Source organism: Arachis hypogaea, chromosome 1 (assembly GCF_003086295.3).
Source record: "Arachis hypogaea cultivar Tifrunner chromosome 1, arahy.Tifrunner.gnm2.J5K5, whole genome shotgun sequence".
Taxonomy (NCBI): Eukaryota; Viridiplantae; Streptophyta; class Magnoliopsida; order Fabales; family Fabaceae; genus Arachis; species Arachis hypogaea.
This window is the reverse complement of record NC_092036.1, coordinates 28,930,135-28,940,718: the sequence shown is the minus strand read 5'-3', so window position 1 is coordinate 28,940,718 and position 10,584 is coordinate 28,930,135. Positions and strand designations below refer to the sequence as shown.

General features: G+C 37.5%; 2 non-coding genes across 2 annotated transcripts; both read right to left on the bottom strand.

The window, feature by feature from the left end:
- Positions 1-4,571: 4,571 nt before the first annotated feature.
- Positions 4,572-4,678, bottom strand: LOC112716046 (small nucleolar RNA R71). Its single transcript, XR_003160138.1, has one exon. It is a non-coding gene; the product is annotated as a small nucleolar RNA R71 (small nucleolar RNA).
- Positions 4,679-9,199: 4,521 nt separating this feature from the next.
- On the bottom strand, positions 9,200-9,307 carry LOC112713314 (small nucleolar RNA R71). Its single transcript, XR_003158292.1, has one exon. It is a non-coding gene; the product is annotated as a small nucleolar RNA R71 (small nucleolar RNA).
- Between the last annotated feature and the right edge of the window lie 1,277 nt (positions 9,308-10,584).

The window sequence follows — 10,584 nt, the reverse complement described above, 5'->3', positions numbered from 1 at the left end:
TTTTTCCTTTGATTAGGATAGGATAGATTGTTTAATAATAGGTTATTTGCATGCATGTTCTATTTGGTTGAAATATAATGAGTTTCTTTTTAAGACCCTATTTTTGAAAATTTTAACTAATTTAAATCAAAACTTTTTGTGTTAAATTTGTTTGAAGTTGTAATTGGAACATGGTTTTTGAGCTAAAGAACACACAACCCGTGAGATTTTGAGCTTATTTATATGGTTACACTATTTAATCATAAACATTTTATTCTTGTGTGTTTACTTTTCTATGATTGTAATTTATATTTTGTTTCATCCTATATATCCAATGTTTAATGTGTTATATGCATGCATATGATTGAGGCTATTATTTGTTTAGCTCACTTGTCCCAAATAAGCCTAACCTTTAAATTACCTTTGTTAGCCACTTTGAGCCTTTTAATCCCATCTGTTCTATATTTTACCACATTACTAGCCTTAAGCGAAAAAACAATTAAATATCCCAATCGAATCTTTGGTTAGCTTAAGATAGAAATTGTGTGTTAATTGAGTATGAGAAGATTGTGGGAACAAGGGTTAATAAGGGAATATGTCATGATAAAATAATGAGAATTTGGGTACCTACTCATGTGAAACTAGAAAAATTAAAAATCCATGAGCATTGATAAGCTATGTTTATTTAAAAAAAAAAAACAAATCCAAAAATATTCAATAAATATATAAATAAATAAGGGGACAAAATTATCCCAATGCTAAGTTTAATTAAAGATCAATGCATATGTGATAAAAATTAAAAAGAAGACTTGATACATGAGTATGTAATGCAAAGTGAGAAATTATGGGTAGCTAGGCATGATTCTAGAGTTATATAGAGTATATGTATGTTAAGTGAAATCTTAGGATAGTCAAAGATTCATATTTTAGCTCACTTAGCCTTATATATATACCCTTACTCGTACCTTAGCCCCATTACAACCTTGAAAAGACCTCATGATGTTTGCATTGGTACATTAAATGTTGTTGATTGGTTAGGAAAAGAACAAAGTTTGGAAAGCATGATTAGAGAAGGATAGAGTGATTACCCTATACACTAGAGAGATCAGAGCGCACATACACCATCAGTGAGGGTTCAATGCTTGATCCTATGTTCCCTGCTTTTATGAGCTGTCTTCTTACAAGTTTACCTGTTCTTACTGTATAACTTGAATTAGTGGAATTTAATTTATGTCTATCTTAAAGAACTTGTTTGCTTTTAACCAAGTAGACAAAATCATATAGTTGCATTCATATATATAGGTTGCATTACATTGCATCAGTCTTACATTTCCTTTACTCATTTATTTTATCTCCTTGAACTAAGCATGAGGGCATGCTAATGTTTAAGTGTGGGGAGGTTGATAAACTATTATTTTATGATTTATATTGTGTTTAATTGAGTGGCTTTATCAAGTCTTGATGCCAGGGCATCTAGGCCAGTTTCACTGACCTTTTCTTTACTGTTTTAGGGTAGTTTCATGCATTTTCTTAGTGAATAAGACAAGTTTTGGATGAAAATACACTCACATCTTGATTCAAGCAACTAGTGTGAACTTTGCATGATTTCATGAGAATTTTGCTAGAATTTCATGATAAATTGATGATGCATAATCTCATGACTTTGGCTAGATCTTTGATGCACTTTAATTGCTTGATTTCAGGGCAAAGGAAGCAAGGAAGAACCACGTTAGTATTCACGTTAACCTAGTTAACGTGAACACTAACGTGGAATGGTAAAAAGCTTACAATGTTAATGAGAAAAGTGATCACCAATAACACTTGCGAAGCCATCCATAGCTCACGTTACTTGCCACGTTAACTTAGTTAACATGGTAGTAAACGTAGAAGCAAAAGGGAACTCCAATGTTAAGAGAAAACGTGAACACCAATAATGTTTTCCTCCAACGTTAGTGGTAAAAGTGAACACCACTAACGTTGGAGAACTTGGCAATGATCCACGTTAAGAGTCACGTTAACTTAGTTAACGTGAACTCTAACGTGGAAGAGGAAAACAAAAGCCAACGTAAGTGACACTCACTTTTGTCACTAACGTTGGACCAACTAGCATTGCCTACGTTAACTTTCACGTTAAGACCATTAACGTGAAAGTTAACGTGGAGTTGAGATCAAAGAGCCAACGTTAGTGACACTCACTTTTGTCACTAACGTTGGAAGATGGCATCACTACTACATTAAGAGCCACGTTAACTTAGTTAATGTGAGTTCTAACGTAGAGAATTTGGGCATTTGGAGCGTTAGTGACAAAGGTGAGTGTCACTAACGGTCTCGAAGGTGAGACACACCCACATTAAGAGTCACGTTAGCTACACTAACGTGAACTCTAACGTAGGAACAAAAGGCACCAAGCAACGTTAATGGGAAAAGTGATTCCCAATAACGTTCGCGAAGGGGTATAAGCCAACGTTATTGGGAAAAGTGAGTCCCAATAACGTTGGCCAAAAATTGAGAAGGCAACGTTAGTGGTCACGTTAAGACCACTAACGTTGGAGATAACGTGGGTACATAAGGGTGGAACGTTAGTGGAAAAAGTGAATGCCACTAACGTTCTCGAACCCACAATGGCACTCAACGTTAATCTCACTAAATACCCAAGCCTAATTCATATTTCTCTGCAAGCTGGGCCTACTAAAGATGAGAACTGCTTCAACTCAAGATCCAGAGCCCACATCCAAGACTTGAAGAACTCACTAGAAGATCAAGAGGAGTAATATATATAGGAGTAGTTTTGAACTATAGAGAAGCTTGGCACTTTTGGAAACTACTCTCTATAGATTTACTTTTCTGCACTTTTAGCATGGATTCTTTTTTTCTGCCATTTTTCATTTCTAGAGCTATGAACAACTAAACCCCTTTCATTGGGTTTGGGAGCTCTGTTGTAATTTGATGGATCAATTATAGTTTTCATTCTTCTTCTTCTTTCTTTTCTCTTGATCTTACTAGAAAGCTTTTGATCTTAATTGAATTGGTTAGTTGTCTTGGAAAAGAAACTCTCCATAATTGGATCTCTTTTGAGCCTTGGAAAAGGGATGAGGAGATCATGCTAGAAATGCTTTCTCATGTTGGACCAAATTGGGGTTTAGGCGGATATAGTGACATGTAATCCTCCCAACACTTTGATTTGGAAATGCACGTGGTATAATCAGTGACCACACTTCATCTCTTCCCATGAGCAATTAAATCAAGGAATTGGGCAATTGTTCAAGCTTAGAGAGATTGGATTGCCAAGGAATTGGGATCCAATCACTTAAGATTGCCAAGGAGATCAATGAATGCATTGATTGAGGGAGAGATGAGAATGAACTTGATCCAGAGAATGCAACATCTCCTGAACCCAATGATTACCCCATTTATGATCTTACCCATTCTCTTTACTTTCTGCCATTTATTTTCATGTTCATTACCCCAAATCCCCATTTAAGATTCTGCACTTTAATTTCTGTTATTTACTTTCCAGTCATTTAAATTTCTGCAAGTTCTAAATCTAATTTTTGTTTAGCTCAAATAGCATATTTTTCTAACTAAAGTTGTTTGACCAATCAATCCTTGTGGGATTTGACCTCACTCTATTGTGAGTTTTACTTGATGACAATTCGGTATACTTGCCGAAGGGAAATTTGTTGAGAGACAAGTTTTCATGCATCAAGTTTATGGCGCCATTGCCGGGGATTGATTTTGAATCAACAATGATTAAGTTTGAAGATCACTAGATTGAGAATTTTTCTTTTTGTTTATTTGATTCAGTCAATTTCTTTTAGTTTGTTTTAATTTCTTCCTCACCCCCTTCACCCTCTTTATTTTTCGTTCTTTCTTTCTTTGATAATTACAATTCTGCTCACTAACCCACTAACTGTTTGATAAGTTTCATTACTCACACTAACAATTACTCTAACAAGAATAGTTTCTTCATTTTATCTCCTGTTGTGCAATCTATCTGTTGTATGACAGGGAGAAGAGAAGGAGTTTCAACATCCTTCGATTTAGAACCTGAAAGGACCCTTAGGAGACTAAGAAGGGAAGCAAGAGGGAAAAGAATTATTGGTGCTGAGGAAGAAGAGGAAGAGTACTTTGAACCCAACATGGAAGAGAATTTGGAGAACAATCATGAAGAAAAAGCTCACAATCATGCTAGAGAAGGCCATGCAAACCGTGCTGGGCAAGAAAGGAGAGTTCTAGGTTCCTATATCAATCCTAATCCAGGAAACTGTGGAAGTAGCATTCAGAAGCACACCATACATGCCAACAATTTCAAACTAAAACCCCAGCTCATCACTCTTGTTTAGAAAAATTGTTCATTTGGAGGAAGTGCTCAAGAAGACCCCAATCAACATCTAACCACCTTCTTGAGAATTTGTGACACTGTGAAGTCCAATGGAGTCCATCCAGATGTCTATAGGTTGCTCTTGTTCCCTTTTTCACTCAGGGACAAGGCATCCAAATGGCTTGAATCCTTCCCAAAGGAGAGCTTAACAAATTGGGAAGATGTGGTGAAGAAGTTTTTGGCAAGATTTTACCCTCCTCAAAGGATCAATAGGCTGAGAGCTGAGGTGCAAACTTTCAGACAACAAGATGGTGAGACTCTTTATGAAGCATGGGAGAGGTTCAAAGACCTAACAAGAAGATGCCCACCAGATATGTTCAATGAATGGGTTCAACTTCACATCTTCTATGAAGGTCTTTTCTATGAGTCAAAGAAGGCTGTGGATCATTCATCAGGAGGCTCTCTAAACAAGAAGAAAACCATTGAAGAAGCCATAGATGTCATTGAGACAGTTGCTGAGAATGACTACTTCTATGCCTCCGAAAGAAGTAACACCAGAGGAGTAATGGAGCTGAACCACATGGATGCATTGTTAGCTCAAAATAAGATGATCACCAAGCAGCTAGCAGATCTCACCAAGAAGATGGAGGAAAACCAAGTTGCAGCAGCCATCACTTCATCATCAGCTCAAGAAGGAGCGAACATAGGAGAAGAAGGTGACTGGGAGCCAACTATGTTGGAAACTCACCTAGACAAGTCCATGATCCATACTCCAAAACCTACAACTCTAGATGGAGAAATCACCCCAACTTTGGATGGGGAAACCAACAAGACCAAGGGCAAGATCAGAGACGCCACAACCTCAACTCCAACAACAATGCAACTCATCAACACACCTCACATAGATCCTACCAACATCCATCTAACCAATCTTCTCAACCACCTAATCTCAACCCACCATCATTAACAGATGATAGGCTCTCAAAGATTGAGGCTCTACTTGAAAACTTATGCAGAGAAGTCTGATGAACGGATAATTTATACGCTTTTTGGCATTGTTTTTAGTATGCTTTTAGTATGTTTTAGCTATTTTTTATTATATTTTTATTAGTTTTTATTTAAAATTCACTTTTCTGGACTCTACTATGAGTTTGTGTGTTTTTCTGTGATTTCAGGTATTTTCTGGCTGAAATTGAGGGACCTGAGCAAAAATCTGATTCAGAGGCTGAAAAGGGCTGCAGATGCTGTTGGATTCTGACCTCCCTGCACTCGAAGTGGAATTTATAGAGCTACATAAGCCCAATTGGCGTGCACTCTCAATTGCGTTGGAAAGTAGACATCCAGAACTTTCCCGCAATATATAATAGTCCATACTTTGCCCGAGATTTAATAGCCCAAACAGGCGTTCCAAGTCAGCTTCAGAATTCCCGGCATTAAACGCCGGAACTAGAACAAAAGTGGGAGTTAAACGCCCAAACTGGCACAAAAGCTGGCATTTAACTCCAAGAAAAGTCTCTACACATGGAAGCTTCAATGCTCAGCCCAAGCACACACCAAGTGGGCCCGGAAGTGGATTTTTATGTCATTTACTCATTTTTGTAAACCCTAAGCTACTAGTTCTCTATAAATAGGACCTTTTGCTATTGTATTTTCATCTTTGGACGTCTAGTTCTTAGATCATGGGGGCTGGCCTCTCGGCCATGCCTAGACCTTGTTCTTATGTATTTTCAACGGTAGAGTTTCTACACACCATAGATTAAGGTGTGGAGCTCTGCTGTACCTCGAGTATCAATGCAATTACTACTATTTTCCATTCAATTCAGCTTATTCTTGTTCTAAGATATTCATTCGCACTCAAGAACTTGATGAATGTGATGATTATGTGACGCTCATCATCATTCTCACTTATGAATGTGTGCCTGACAACCACTTCCGTTCTACATGCAAACAAGGCTTGAATGTGTATCTCTTGGATTCCTTAATCAGAATCTTCGTGGTATAAGCTAGAATCCATTGGCGGTCATTCTTGAGAATCCGGAAAGTCTAAACCTTGTCTGTGGTATTCCGAGTAGGATTCAGGGATTGAATGACTATGACGAGCTTCAAACTCGCGATTGTGGGGCATTAGTGACAGACGCAAAAGAATCACTGGATTCTATTCCGACATGATCGAGAACTGACAGATGAATAGCCGTGCTGTGACAGAGCGCGTTGAACATTTTCACTGAGAGGACGGGACTGTAGCCATTGACAACGATGATGCCCAACATACAGCTTGCCATGAAAAGGAGTAAGAAGGATTGGATGAAGACGGTAGGAAAGCAGAGAGACGGAAGGGACAAAGCATCTCCATACGCTTATCTGAAATTCTCACCAATGAATTACATAAGTATCTCTATCTTTATTTTATGTTTTATTCATCTTTTAATTATCAATCCTCCATAACCATTTGAATCCGCTTGACTGAGATTTACAAGATGATCATAGCTTGCTTCATACCAACAATCTCCGTGGGATCGACCCTTACTCGCGTAAGGTTTATTACTTGGACGACCCAGTGCACTTGCTGGTTAGTTGTGCGAAGTTGTGATAAAGAGTTGAGATTGCAATTGAGCGTACCATGTTGATGGCGCCATTGATGATCACAATTTTGTGCACCAAGTTTTTGGCGCCATTACTGGGGATTGTTCGAGTTTGGACAACTGACGGTTCATCTTGTTGCTTAGATTAGGTATTTTTCTTCAGAATTTTTAAGAATGGATTCTAGAGTTTCATGATGATTTGTTGAAGTATGGCTGGCTGTGAAGCCATGCCTACTCTTTTGGACCGAGGTTTCAACTTATCATCACAAGAGCTTGTTGATTTCTATCAATTTTGCTGTTGTGAGCAATGATCTGCTAAAGCTTGGCTGGCCATTGGCCATGTCTAGTGTTTTGGACCGGTGCTTTCACTGAAAGCTTGGCTGGCTGTGAAGCCATGTCTAATTCCTGGACCGGAGTTTTAGACTAGCATTGCAATGATTCTTGGAATTCTCATTAAGAATTTTGAACCCTTGTTTTTCTTTTCCACTCAATTTTTGAAAAAGCACAAAAAAAAATTTATAAAATCTTAAAATCAAAAATATTTTTATGTTTCTTGTTTGAGTCTAGTGTCTAATTTTAAGTTTGGTGTCAATTGCATGTCTTTATTCTTCTAATTTTCGAAAATTACATGCATTATGTTCTTCATTGATCTTCAAGTCGTTCTTGATGATTTCCTTGCTCTGATCTTTAAATTCTCTTGTCTTGAGTGTTTTGTTGTTTCTCATATGTATTCTCAATTTGTTAGTGTCAATAGTATACAAACTTCTAAGTTTGGTGTCTTGCATGCATTATTTATTTGATTTTAGTTGCATTTTGATTATTCCTCATCATTAAAAATTCAAATTTTTTTTTTAATTTGTGTCTTTTCAAGTCAATAATACAGAGAATTGAAGATTCAGAACATGCAGCAGAGAAATTACACAGAAAAAGCTGGGCGTTCAAAACGCCCAGTGAAGAAGGAAAACTGGCGTTTAAACGCCAGCCAGGGTACGTGGCTGGGCGTTTAACGCCCAAAAGGGTAGCATTTGGGCGTTAAACGCCAGAATGGATACCATTCTGGGTGTTTAACGCCAGGATGATACAAGAGGGAAGATTTTGTTTTTAATTCAAATTTTTTTTCAAGTTTTCATAATTTTTCAAAATCAAATCTTTTTCAAACCATATCTTTTCAATCATATATTTTCAAAATCAATTTCTTTCCATTCTCAAAAATACTTGCCTACAATTAATGATTTGATTCATCATTTCAAGTATGTTGCCTCTTCTGTTAAGAAAGGTTTAATGTTTGAATCATATCCTTTAAATTTCTTGTTAGCCAAGTCATTAATTTTAAAAATAAAATCTTTTTAAATTGTTTCTCAATCATATCTTTTCAATCATATCTTTTTAAAACCATAACTCTTCAATCATATCTTCTTAATCACATCTTTTTCCAAATAATTTTCAATCTTTTTTATTTCTAATTTCAAAATCTTTTTCAAAAATCACTTTATTTCTTTCCCAACTTTAATTTTCAAAAATCATTCTTCAATTTTGCAAAATTTCTTCAAAATATTTTAATTTATTTTCGAAAATTCTTCCGCTTTTCTCACATCCTTCTATTTAAGGACTAACACTCCTCCACTATCAACAATTCGAACTCTATCTCTCTTGATAAGTTCGAATTCTTCTTCTTCTACCTCCTCTTTCTATTCTTCTTTTCCTCTGACATCTCAAGGAATCTCTATACTGTGACATAGAGGATTCCATATTTTCTTGTTTTATTCTCTTTCATATGAGCAGGAGCAAAGACAAAAGAATTCTTGTTGAGGCTGACCCTGAACTTGAAAGGACCTTGAAGCGAAAGCTAAGAGAAGCTAAAGCACTACTCTCTATAGAGGACCTAACAGAAATCTTCAAATAAGAAGAAGACATGGCAGCCAAAAACAACAATGATGCCAACAATGTAAGGAAGGTGTTGGGTGACTTTACTGCACCTACTCCCGACTTCTATGGGAGAAGCATCTCTATCCCTGCCATTGGAGCAAACAACTTTGAGCTTAAGCCTTAATTATTTTCTCTAATGCAACAGAATTGCAAGTTCCATGGACTTCCATTGGAAGATCCTCATCAGTTTTTAGCTAAATTCTTGCAAATCTGTGACACTGTCAAGACCAATGGGGTTGACCTTGAGGCCTACAGACTTATGCTATTCCCTTTTGCTGTAAGAGACAGAGCTAGGATATGGTTGGACTCACAACCTAAAGAAAACCTGAACTCTTGGGAAAAGCTAGTTAATGCCTTCTTGGCAAAGTTCTTTCCACCTCAAAAATTGAGTAAGCTTAGAGTGGAAGTCCAAACCTTTAGATAGAAGGAAGGTGAATCCCTCTATGAAGCTTGGGAAAGATACAAATAATTGACTAGAAAGTGTCCTTCTGACATGCTTTCTGAATGGAGCATCATAGGTAACTTCTATGATGGTCTGTCTGAACTGTCCAAGATGTCATTGGACAGCTCTGCTGGAAGATCTCTTCATCTGAGGAAGACGCCTACAGAAGCTCAAGAACTCATTGAAATGGTTGCAAATAACCAATTTATGTACACTTCTGAAAGGAATCCTGTGAACAATGGGACGAATCAGAAGAAAGGAGTTCTTGATATTGATACTTTGAATGCCATATTGGCTCAGAACAAAATATTGACTCAGCAAGTCAATATGATTTCTCAAAGTCTGTCTGGAATGCAAGCTGCACCAGGCAGTACTAAGGACACTTCATCTGAAGAAGAAGCTTATGATCTTGAAAACCCATCAATGGAAGAGGTGAATTACATGGGAGAACCTTATGGAAACACCTATAATCCTTTAGGGAGAAATCATCCAAATCTCTCATGAAAGGATCAACAGAGACCCCAATAAGGTTTCAACAACAATAATGGTGGAAAAAATAGGTTTAGCAATGGCAAGCCTTTTCCATCATCTTCTCAGCAACAAATAGAGAATTATAAGCAAAGCCACTCTGACTTAGCAACCATGGTCTCTGATCTAATCAAAACCACTCAAAATTTCATGACTGAAACAAGGTCCTCCATTAGAAACTTGGAGGCACAAGTGGGTCAGCTTAGTAAGAAAGTTACTGAACTCCCTCCTAGTACTCTTCCAAGCAATACAGAAGAGAATCCAAAAGGAGAGTGTAAGGCCATCAACATGGCCGAATTTGGAGAGGAAAAAGAGGCAGTGATCGCCACTGAGGAAGACCTCAATGGACGTCCACTGGCCTCTAATGAGTTTCCTAATGAGGAACCATGGGAATCTGAGGCTCACACTGAGACCATAGAGATTTCATTGGATTTACTTCTGCCATTCATGAGCTCTGATGAGTATTCTTCCTCTGAAGAGGATGAAGATGTCACTGAAGAGCAAGTTGCTAAGTACCTTAGAGCAATCATGAAGCTAAATGACAAGTTATTTGGTAATGAGACTTGGGAGGACGAACCCCATTTGCTCACCAAAGAACTGGATGACATGACTAGGCAGAGATTACCTCAAAAGAGACAGGACCCTGGGAAGTTCTCAATACCTTGTACATTAGGCACCATGACCTTCGAGAAGGCTCTGTGTGACCTAGGATCAAGCATAAATCTCATGCCTCTCTCTGTAATGGAGAAGCTAGGGATCTTTGAGGTACAAGCTACAAGAATCTCACTAGAGATGGCAAGCAATTC